Raw genomic sequence first — 12765 nt, 5'->3', positions numbered from 1 at the left:
CTCAGTAGAAAAGATGCGGAATCATTAGTTCATGCGTTTATTACCGCTCGCCTTGACTATTGTAACGCTCTTTTATTCTGGCTTACCAGCTCACTTCATCTTTCGTCTGAAGTACATTCAAAATTCTGCTGCCAGACTATTAACTTCCACAAAAAAATCTGCTCACATCACCCCTATTGTCACGTCACGCTGTTCAGGGAACACGCTGGAGTGACGAGGAAACGTTTAACAGTATTTAATCAAAGAAACACTGGGAATAATCCACAACAGGAGCTTGAGCAACACACGTAGACAACAAGTAGACCCGACAGAAAAAGACTGCACAGACTAGGACTTAAATACAGGGGATGATTGGGGAACACAGGTGCATGGGATCATAATCAAACTAATTAACAAAACGAGGACAGGAACATGACCAAATAAGGGAACAGAAACAGGGCCAAAACATGACACAGACAGTCCATGATCCTGACAGTAGTCCGTTACACCAAATACACAAAATAATGATCTTTAAAAAAGCATCATATAACCCCTTTAAAAAAATATTACTGAGCCCACACTTTTATACGTATATGGGTGTGTGTTTTGTTAAACATGATTTGTTACAAAATCTTTAACTACATGTTGTCATATGAAACATAATAATACTGATACGTTTTGCGAATATTGGCTACTGTTTTGAACGATTCATTAAAAGAGCCGACTCATAAGAGTCATTTACAATCGGACAACGGGTGGGCTTATGTGTTTTTGCGCGTAGCTCGCGAGGACATATCAGTGGAGAGAAATATTTTTTTTGGCGTTATTTTGCCGCATTTCAGCTCATCGAATATGAAATTCAGGCTGCAAACTACGTACGTTCAGGTAATTTCTGTTCACAATTCATAGCAGCGATCAATCTGTATGTTTATAATAACAAAATCAAACACATAAAAAGTTATTGGTTTCCATTACAAAAGGTAATGACATTGTTTAGACAATGTTTGATATAGAAGGCTAAGATGTGATTAAAATGTTGGACTTTTCCTCACACAACACTGTAGTAGGCCTATTGCTCAAGAAGACTTGGAAAACAGCATGTGAGATTTATGAAACAGGTTTATGGTACTTTTATGGTGCTTTTTGACATTTTTTTGGAGCTTGAAGCCCATGGTCACTGAATTGTCATTGTCCCCACGAATAAAGTGGTCCAAAGGTCGCCGTGATTTTGCCAAGTAAGACATGTTCCTGGATCAACATCTTTTGTTGATCCTGGATCAACATTACTGTCCAAGAATATAGACTAAACCCAATCCCTAAACCTAACCCTAGCCATAATTTATTCCTAAAATCAGTGTGAAATGATAGCTGATTACCAATGGTGTAGAAGCACCTAACCCTGATTGTAAGCCTAAAACAGACATTTCCTGAAAAGTTATCTCTCAACTCTGATTGGTTAATTGGAATGTTGTTCCAGGATCAACAAGGATGTTGATCCAGGAACATGTTGTACTTGGTGAAATCACGGTCACCGTGGTCCAAATCCCTCTAAAACTCACAGAAAGCCATACAGGTGTGTAGATAATGGCTTTGTTATTGGTAACTTTATTATCGTGTGCACTGTCCCGTTAATACCTGCTACAAGCAGACACGCTTATCTGATTACATGCAGTAAGCACACATACATCTCAATAATTGCAGTTCTGAGACTGCAAAATGTTGTTTTCAATACACTGAGCAGATGTAAGGAAATTGTGTGGGTCAGCTCTCAGTGGGCCTGGCCTTACCGAGGCCTCGTCTGTTTGTGCAGGCCCAGTCGTCATCTTTCCCCCCTTTCTGCATTATTCACCATGAGGTGACCAAGGGGAAGCACTCTCTCTCTCTCCTTGTCCTCCATTTGAAATGATTTTTGCCTTGCATCGAAGCACATTTCGCTTGACACAAAGACAAAGGACCTTGCACACATGTGCATCTCTCGAGTCCCTGGCAATATTAAACATTAATGCTAGCATAATTTCTGTGGTTCCCAAGGAGCCGAGGAGTGCAGGCCCACAGTCATCAGTGAGTTATGTGTTTTTCCCAATGGCGAAAAGATTGTCAAAATCAATTGTGAGCAGGCAGTGAGACAACTCAGTGTTTAAGGCCATGTTTAAGAGCTTAGCAGTAGGCTAGAGCAGGGATAATTGTAGCACTCTTTGGTTGTACTTAGAAAATGTTTAAACTGAAACTTAGGTGAATCTTGAGATTTTCGTTTGTCAGCAGTCATTAAATAAGAGGTTGGAAATAATCTAACTAACCATTCACAAAGGCACATTCTTAGCACCTATCAGAGGTGTGTGGTAAAATAAAATACAATAAAAAAACTAAATGAAATGTTAAAAAGAATACTAAATATAATAAAAATTAAAGAATATTTAAAAGATATATTAAAAAAATTGAATTATGTTACATAAATATTTTGTAAATTTTACATTCTGAAAAGAATAAGAATAGTAATCTTTTAAAACAATAAAGGTAACAAAAGGTAGCAAACAAAACAAAATCAGGTTAAAGGTTTTAGAACACAAACTTTGTAGGGGTCTACAAATATTATTCTCTGTTTTCTTGCACTACTGTTTAAAAATTTGGGGTCAGTGCAATTTTTACAACATGTATTTGAAATAGACATCTTTTGTAATATTCTAAATGTCTTCAATGTCCCTTTTGATCGATTTAGTGCATCCTTGTTGAATAAAAGTATTTATTTAAAAGAAAAATCTTGCAGACACCAAACGTTTTAATACTAGTGTACATATTTTATTAAACTTGAAACTGCAAAGACCATTTAAATACATAAGAACATCGGATAAATACAACAGCAGTTTAAAATCTACGCTGTGACTTCTGAAGGAGAGGTAACTTTTAAATTATATTTGATCTATAATAAACTAAATCATGATCCTAAAACTTAAAATGACTTAACTCAGTCAGAGCAAGCCTTTTTTTTTTTTTAAAGATCTGTGTCTAACAAATTAAATTTCTTGTTTTTTGAAGGAGGAAGAGGACTGTATGTGCACATACATGATACGGTGAGTTATTCAGAGAGTTTAAAAGTATCGTTATTATTATTATTTCTGTCAGGACCACTATCGTCAAAGATGATTGACAATTAGCATACAGTTTGGATTGGCTGTATGGTTCCGTTCTGGGCAAGAACTCCCTGCGCATCCATGCAGCCTAGCATGGATGAGAGCAGGGAGAGCAGCGATAACCCACCCAGGGTAAACAGAACAGAACCAACATAAATGTATTGCAGATATCGATAAAGTTCAATAATGTTATGTACACATTTTAGAATTAGTCTGATTCAAAGGAGAATCAGAAGGCTGAATCCTGACTGACAGAGGAGGAGTTGGGGATGGAGGAGGGTAATTAGCTATTGAGCAATGCGAAAACTGCTGATACTACTGCGGGACCTTATATATGAATGCTAAGATAGGTGTCGTATTCCCATAGGTTGATGGGGATCAGCTGAGAGTCAGCTGATGAGAGCTTGACTAACGTGACCTGCCAGAACTAACGCTACGCTAGATTATTATTATTATTTATGCATTTAGCATTATTAATATGACATTCCACGTCAACTATTAAATCTTTTTGCCTTTTTACTCTCATCTCTCTTTAAGCAAAGTTTCTCCTTTATAGATGTGCACAAACATTCGCATGTACTGAAAGAAGTCTCTTATGCTCATCAAAACATTTTTTGATCAAATATACAGTAAGACGGTGAAATGTTATTCAAATGTAAAATAACACCATTACTCCAGTCTTCAGTGATCCTTTAGAAATCTTACTAATATGCTAATTTGTACTCAAGAAACATTACTTATTAACCATTTTGAAAACGGTTGCGCTGCTTAATATTTTGGTGGAAACCATGATACTTTTTTTTTCCAGGATTTTTTGATGAATATAAAATTCAAAAGAACTGCATTTATTTAAAATCGGACATTTTGTAACATTATAAATGTTTCTACTGTCACATTTGGTCAATTTTATACATCCTTGTTGAATAAAAATATTAATTTCTTGGGGGAAAAAAACGCACTGACCCCAAACTTTTGAACGGTAATGTTAATATGTGTTTATGTGCATGTTTCTTTGTGTGCGGATGAACCTGTGCATCCACCTCATGCCTTAAACACGCACACCGACCGTTCTGTCAGTTCGCCAGCATGAGTGAGCAGATTCTACATTTAGCCAGCCATTATTTATGTGCTGCGTAGACCCGGCCCCACCGAGCACGGCAAGACACTTTAACATCAAAGCCAAATGAACAGGGCCTCCACTTTCCCGTAGGAACATGCTCTTTTGATTCCCTTCTATCTCTTCCCCTCTCCTCCACGCTCCCTCTCTATGTCGGGTGTTTCCCTTCACCCCAGCGCGAGCTTCCAGGGTCACCTGACGCAGAGCAGGGACCTGCCGAGGGTTGGTCTCTCCTCCTGGGCCTGCCGTGCCTGTGAATTACAGTGCCGTTCCACGTTATTAAACATGACACTCCAGCAAGATAGTGGAGGCTTTCTTCATCCCCATTTGAAATCCTAATCTCATTTCTTTGATTAATAGGCGCTGATCTGCATATCAAGGGCTCTTGTTAATTTACTCCAGCAAAACCCCCATTTTTATGATGCACTTGCAATAGAGATGGAGAGAGATTGCGAGGTGAGGTAGAGCCCATATCAGTGCTCCCAGTCTCTGCCCTCCTCCTTCTCACGGTGATATGATGCATGCAGAGTGAGATAAAAGTGCTGGGGTATAAACATGGGGGCAGCGCTTCTGATATGTGAGTGATATGGTGTCTTTTTGTGGAGGTAGATCTCTTCTGGATCATCTCTGCAGGTTTCACATTCCACTCAGTGCATTATGTGAGAGAAGACAACGCCCCTCCATTCTGCTTCCTGAACATTTCAAATCGCAAGAGTGCCTTCATTTCATCACAGGCCTTCAGCAGTTTTCAAAGACCTTGCACACATCTCCATTATTCCCTTTTATGTTATCTAGCAGTACATCTCACAGTCACTCTCTCTTTCTGTATGGAACCTCAGAACCGGCCGAACGATGATGTTACTTTATAACCTTCCCACAGATAAACAAAGTAGGCCTACATTGCGATTCTTATTTATGAGTCTTACAAACATATTTTAAAATCCAAAGTAATTTAATTCAATGTCTTGATATCACAGGCTGCCCTTGATGCAAACTTTATTAGTTACATTCAATACAATTCACACATGATATTTGTAAATAATCAACTATAAATTTGTTATTTGTATAACAAATTTATACATATACATTTATACATTTTATACTATAAAAGTGGCTGGCTAGAGTTTTACCAGTCTTGAGAGAATATTTTATCATTCACAAGTTTAGTGTCTGTATAATTTTATAATGTTTTGTTTTGTTCACCAAGGCTGCATTTGTTTTAAAGAATACATTAAAAGCAGTAATATTATGAAATGTTGTTATTAATTATAAATTAAAATAACATTTCTATTTTAATATATTTTAAAATGTACTTTATTCCTGTGATGGAAAGCTGAATTTTCAACAAAACATTTTAATCCAGGCTTCAATGACACATGATCCTTCAGAAATCATTTTAATACACTGATTTGGTCAAGTACATTTCTTATTATATTATTAAATATCAATATTTTAATGGAAACTGGGATACTTTTTTTCAGGATTCATTGTAGAAAATTGCTAAGCATAGCATTTCTTTCAGAAAACTTTCAGATTTTTTGTAACAATGTAAAAGTCTTTACTTTGACTTCTGACCAATTCAATGCTGAATAAAAATATTAATTTCTCTCTTTAAAAAAATATATATACAGAAATATATTTATATAAATGATAAAATATATAATAAATATATATATTTGACCCCAAACTTTTGACAGTAGTGTATTTATATTATATAGTATATATGAACAGATACATTTTAATTCAATCAAAAATTATTTAGATCAAATGAATAAATTGACCTTTTTATTTATGATATTTGTAAAGAATATTTTATTTTAGATGGACAGGGAAGATAAATTGGATGAAGACTTTTGAGAACATATTTAAGCAGATTTAACATTTTTGCTATTTTGTTTCCAATCTAAATGGCTTTTGTTGATTATAATGGAAGGGCGTTTTAGGGCTGGCGTAAAGAGCCACTCGTCCAGCACCAGCATACTGTTGCAGCCCAGTGGAGCCATCCAGGGTATGAGATGCCTAGGGCTCCTCAACATCTGATTCCCCACCTGCAGTCCTCCACACTGGCAAGAAGGGCCAATAATAACACCCCTCACTCAAACGGGGTGATGCTGTAGCTCAGTGGTACCCTTTTTTGTGCAGTATCTCAGTGGCGCAGCGGGGAGACGTAGCAGCATGTTAGCATGGCTGAGGAGTGGCAGGGTGAGAGCTGAAGCTTGTGAGGAATGCAGACGTGGTCGAGAGAAACTCTTCAACCGCTCTGAGACTTCCAAGCATGTGGAGAGACTGGTGGGGGAGGGAATGGGATGCTGCCTGTCTTCTCCCCCTGGAGGCTGAACTCCAATCTGAGAACCAGCTATTGTTTTGTGTACCTTCATCTAGCGCACAGTGATTATCCCTCTCTTGCAGGAAATGTAACTACTCTTCACCTATCAATGGTTCATCTTTCAAGTATGCCTCTGTTTGAATGCTGTCTGATTTGTTTTGGTTTTCAGGCACAGTGAAGAGAATGGGTAATGGTCAGGCAGTTGGCTGCTTTGCTGAGGAAAAGGGCCCTTGATAGCCAGATGAGACATTTATAGAACAATCGGGACAAAAGGTGTAGTTTGTGTCATTGCAAAAGGATTCTTAACACTTTACCTATTGTCACGTCCATTGTGAGTACCAGAGAGCTAAGCAGCCATTAGCTCTTTTTGAAAACTGAGGCATAAACAAAAAAAATATGTTCCGCTGTCTGTCCGTCTTTCACAACAAAGCACAGTTTCTATATTTCTTTTGTAAACGAAGTGCTAAAACCAATTTAACGGTATGTTTGTGTACATCATAAAGATGAAGTGTGTAATTTTAGAACCTCAAAAATAATGAAAGATTTTTTGAAACTTTCCCCTCGTTTGCAATTGATTGGCAAACAGATAGTCCCACCCCCAAACTCATGCCATTGGTCGAGCCAGTGTTGCTGTTATCTCAGTCCATGGGCCATTGGCTGAACGTTTGATGCATAATGGACACAAAATGGGAAACACTTTGGGAGTTTCAAAGTCATCATCTGATTGGTTGAATTTGACAGGATTTCCGGAAAACGTGTGTGTCACATTTTTTAACGGTCTGACTGGAAACAAAGCCGTCTTGATGCCAAACCCCATCATGGAAGAAGAAAGCAGTCATGTTTGCAAGTTTGACAATGAGCAATTATCAGGATCAACTAAATGCTGGGTTTTCAAAATTGTTCACCATTGTTGCAGTAAACTTGCACATTGTTCTTGAATTAAAAATGTATTAGATGCACGCCAATCTGTTATCAATCTTATCTAAACACTGGTTGCTTTGCATGTCAGTCAGATGTATTTGAATAATACTAAAATAACACTGCAGGTTAGCTCATTCTTGAGTTACTGCTAATTCATTAGCATTTGGATGTAAATTTGATTCTTGAATGTAAATTTAATTTAAATTTGTAGCAGTTGCACAACTCCTGATAACCAACTCCTTGGCCACTCCTGATAACCTAAGCTGAGAAATAAATTTTTTTATTAAATAAAATAAAATAAAAATATTATTTACTATAAAGATTCGTTATTATTGAAGAAAATAGCCAATGTGTATTAATTAAAGTGGTCATGAACTGCCTAAATTTATACTGTTTTCTGATGTCCACCAAGATTTTTTTACATAAAAAAATAAAATTTAGAAGTAATAGGCTATTTTGTGTTCTGTTTTGACCCCCCTCATTGGAACGCTCTGTTTGAATAAAGGCAATATAGGCGTGGCGGATTGTAGACTCGGAGTTAAACATAGCCCACTGCTATGATTGGCTAACAGTTGTGTATGTTTGACCCACTACATCCTTCACAGATGGATGCTGCTGTGTTTTAGGTTAAAACGCATAAATACTCAGTGCATATCAAACGATCTGTAATAACTGACAAAGCAATAGTGATCACGTAATGAAAACAGTTTCTCACACTTATGTGGTGCGACATCAGAGCAACTTACTTATAGTTGTCTCTCCCCATAAAACTGGGATATTTTCATAAAAGTACACACTTCACCTCTAAAAGAACATTCCCCGCCATCATCATCATCCACAGGATTGCTGTTCGGTTTGCTAACATGAAAAGCAGAAGATGTTATTAAGATGCTTTTAAATGACGTACAGCTTTCCTCATTCATTGCTCATAGCCAGAGGTATGATAAGGTAATTAACCAGCTCATTTCAGGAACACCTCAGAGGGACTTAAAGCCAGACAATGGCTAATTTACGGGGTAATTATTAAGATGGGGGAAAGGTAAACATCGTAAGAATCAATTTGCCAGCTCCCACTGCACTGGGGAATCCTGGGGAAATCTGCTAGAAGATACTTCACGGCAAACAAAACAACGAATGGGCTCACAGCCACAAAGCTGAAGATTGCTGTGGAATAAATGGAGGGTGGGCTCTGCTGGCATCACAATCACAATTATGTCTGCTCAGACATCAAAATCTTGAAGGTGGTGTCGTACGGCCAGGCAAAGCTGTCTCATAAAGAGGCTCCTCTGAGAACAGATGTTACAGACCAAGTGCAATGCAGCTGACAGGTTTACTTCGTAAATAATGCCAAGAGATATCTGTCGTTCCGAGATTGTGCTTTAATCAGGCTCTTCCACAGCAGCTGAATGTTAGAAATTATAAACAGCTCTTTCATAGGCCCATTCACGTGTCATGAAGGTGGCGATGACATTGTCAAAGGAAGGTCTATTGTGGTTCTGTCTGTTTGATGATCCAAAGGCTGGCCACTTTGAGAGAAAGCCATTTTTGTAAGCTACGAGCTCTGAAATTGTGATTATAATCACATTGCAGTCTGTGAAAACCTGGCTAAGATAATTAATGGGTGAGTCTTCTGTGTGACTGGCACTCTGAGCATAAATAACCTAGAAATATTCATAATAACTATGGTAACGGAGAAGTAATTGCTAGAAACTTCTCGTCTCTAAGATGTGATTGGAAGAAAAGGACGAAAAAATTAGTCCTTGCCCACAGTTAAACCTCCATTAATTGTATGCATTGTGTGCACTTATTTGTCACAAAAGACACTCAGTCTCTCGGGGGCCTTTCTTTCGGTCAGAATGAGGGCAATTAGCCTTAAGGCTTGTGAAATGTTTTCCTCTTGCATAAAAGAAGTAGTTAGATTTGACCAAGTGCACAGATAAAGGCTGTAAAAATTATGTCAAGTGTCAGCTTTTAAAGCTGTTCAAATGAAAGCTTCTATTGATTAAAATGTATTTCTGGAAACACATTCAAAACATTTTGTCTAGCTACATAACCAGGGCTGTGTTTCCCAGAACCATCATGAGTTCATAGAGACTTTCGGTGCCAATGGATCTACAATCTACTTAGGCTTAAGATACTTTTGGGAAATACAGCCCATATCTTAAAATAAAAAAAAAAATCAGTCAGAGTGGGAAGACAATGTAATCACTTAACATGATGTTATATTGTGACGGATATTTTTAAACTCTAGTGCGACTAAAATAATCTGTAACAATAATTTTAAATGTATTCGATAAATCTTGTGTGTTTCCAAATGTGATTTCTTCACATATCTTGTTTCAATGTGCGCCAGTATTCAAGGAACAATGAACAATGCATAAAACGTAGGGTGACCATACGGGCCATTTTTTCGGGATGCGTCCTTGCCAGGATTTCTATATTGCCTAAAATATCCAGGTTTTGGCTGTTTGCACTGTGCAGATCGATCGTTGTATGACATTCACGAGAGCTATTGAGAGCAAAGCAGACGGCTCCTTATGCTTTCGAATCGCTCTCGCGCTACTTTGGTGTCATTCAATGATCGGTGCGCAGCGACGCTTCAAGTCGAACGAACGAACAAACGTGCGCATATTTGCATCGCTCTGATCGTTCTCTGTAGATCTCACCTTCTCACGTGCCACGAGTGGTCAATTATATACAATATCTGCATGTTATTGGTCAAACTACTTCGGATGTTTTAGGCAATATAAAAATCCTGGCCAGGACGTGTCCCGTATGAAAGGCACATATGGCCACCCTAATAAAACGTGATTCATGAAAAAACTCTTTTGAACCGGGTTTTTTTTTTCATTGAGCCAGTTAAAAGTCAAACTGGCTTGTATATTTAGTGGTGAGTTGATCAGAATTGCTCCTGAGTGACAACAGATGTTTTTGGTTATGTCAGAAAAACACTCAACTATTTCACAAAAAATACTATTGTCTAAAGTTTAATATTACATTTATTTAGGTTCAGCTGTAAGGTTGAATCTACTGAAAGGGAAACATTGATTGGTTGACAATAAATCAGTTCCAATATGATTTCAAATATTTTCTTTTTTCAAGCAAACACAAGAGGAAAACATTTATTTCAAGTATTTTTTTATGGTTTTAGTAACAAATAATAACCCCGATAAAGCATAAATGTAGATTATAGACAAACTTAGGGTCAAATTTAGTAAGTTAGAAGTAGCTAAAAAGTAGATTAATAATCAACACTTCTATTCTCTGCCACACAGGCTGGGTTACAACTGAGCCCGCTGCAGTGCATTATGGGATTTACATCTCTGCGAAGGATGTCAGGTCCTTCTGTCACTGGAACCCACATAAGGGATTCTATCAAGCTGACTCCTCTGTAAAGCACGTCCTCGCTCAACCACATAACAACAGGTTTGAATCATGCAACAGAGCGAGGCGCTGGAATCTTGTGATTAATAAAGATATTATTCAAGCCTGCATTCTCTTTGCTCTGTACAGGCGAAGGAGAATTCCTGGCATGTGCGCGAGTGGGAACGCTCAGTATGAATGAGTGCAAGGTAGACGTGGAGAATGCCGAATGAATTGGCACCATGTTGGAGGAATGGTGGCCAGAAGCACAGAGAACGAGATCACCCAGATACTGCTCATTCCTGCTCCGCCGTCGTGCACTTGGGCTATGTTGTCTATCTTTGACGTGCAGCAGTCTGTGCATGCATGAGGTACTCAAACAGTATATGTAATGGCCACCCATCACAGGACAGCTAATATTCTGGATTTTGTGGAGGAGAGGGGCCATTTTGAGGGCCTGCCGTGCCCCACCTCTCTATGGGGGACAGTGGAGGGCTTTGTTCCCCTCTCATGCTTTGCATTCCCCATGCAGCCAGGCCCATGTGCAAGGCAGAGTTCATAGAGTGGGGACAGGAGCCTTTTTCTCTTCTGCTAACTCCAGCCCCAGGCACACCTATTTAACACAAAATGAACCTACGGTTCCGGGATCCCTATAATTAAATAAGAACATCCTGAGACAATGAAAGCAGAGTGGGATGCTGGAAGGTGCTGGATGAATGTTTGGGTGGGGATTAATATACGCCTGGCAGCAAGAGGGACAAATATTGTATAAGATGCTTTTGGCTTAGTGAGTATGACAGAGAATCACACATGAATTTATGGGTTACTCTGAGAACTAGCTGCTTATGGGATTGTTTTTGCAAATGTTTGGCTCCCTACATATCAATTAATTACAGTAAGGCCATAGATTCTGAAATTCTGAAGTTGCTTCATTGGCTAATGCAACACAGTTACAGATGCAATAAGTCAGAATGAAATGAAAGTAGCAAAGGATCTTTTTTTAGGGTATTGTGACATCCACTCCTAAAATTAGAGATTCCTTATTGGCATCTATAGGTGCATAAAGACTCATGTTTGAATCGTCAGTGGCAAAAAAAAAACGTACTTACAGTCTGTGAGTCAGAACAGCCAGCATTGTAGTATAGGCTCTCCCAGGAAACAGCCCTCCATAAAATGTGCTGCACCACATCTGAATATTTGGGTTGAACTGTTCTGGAACAGTGTTGTAAATACACCTGTCCTCTTTTGGAAGGCCAAACAAAGTAGTTTCGCTTTCACAGCGAAACACACAGCGCCTTCTCGACATGGCGGCAGCAACAATACTACAGCGAGAATAAAAATTACGCCTTCTTTCTTAAGAAAGAAATGCAAATCGTTATGCAAATCTTCCCAGATAGTGACGTAGACATGTGGGGGCGTGTTAGAACGAGCCGTTTTAGGTAGGCGTGGTTGACTCTTAACTTTTATAAAGAATATCTCTTTGGATTTGAGATTTTAGTCTTTGCAACTTTACAGATCTTCTTTATGCACCAAGAGCTTGTAACACTCCAAAGAGAAAGGAAAAATTTAAATTGCATCATATGACCCCTTTAACATCCATAGAACCTTTCCATTGCACAAAAGGCTTTTTATGTTGGAAAAGGGTTCTTCAGATTATTAAAATACACTGAGAAAAACAAAGGGTTGTTTTAAAGGGATAGTTCACAAAAAGACAATTTTGTCATTAATTACTCATGTCGTTCCAAAGCCTTAAAATCTTTGTTCATCTTTAGAACACAAACTAAGATATTTTTGATGAAAGCAGAGAGCTTTCTGACCCTCCATCGACAGCAATGCAACTACGATGTTCAAAGGTAGTAAGGACATCGATAAAATAGTCCATGTGACATCTTTGGTTCAACCGTAATGTTATAAGGCTACGAGAATACTTT

The 12765-nt window shown here is 38.3% G+C and overlaps 1 long non-coding RNA gene across 1 annotated transcript; it reads left to right on the top strand.

Annotated features, from left to right (window-relative positions):
* The first annotated feature begins 737 nt into the window (after nucleotides 1-737).
* Nucleotides 738-4931, top strand: LOC107679323 (uncharacterized). The gene is made up of 3 exons (XR_001633041.1): nucleotides 738-864; nucleotides 3013-3047; nucleotides 4834-4931. It is a non-coding gene; the product is annotated as an uncharacterized LOC107679323 (long non-coding RNA).
* Nucleotides 4932-12765: the final 7834 nt, after the last annotated feature.

This window comes from Sinocyclocheilus anshuiensis, unplaced genomic scaffold, assembly GCF_001515605.1.
Source record: "Sinocyclocheilus anshuiensis isolate Anshui unplaced genomic scaffold, SAMN03320099.WGS_v1.1 scaffold2310, whole genome shotgun sequence".
In the NCBI taxonomy this organism is placed as follows: domain Eukaryota; kingdom Metazoa; phylum Chordata; class Actinopteri; order Cypriniformes; family Cyprinidae; genus Sinocyclocheilus; species Sinocyclocheilus anshuiensis.
The sequence above is the reverse complement of the archived record's forward strand: the minus strand, read 5'-3'. Positions and strand labels throughout refer to the sequence as shown.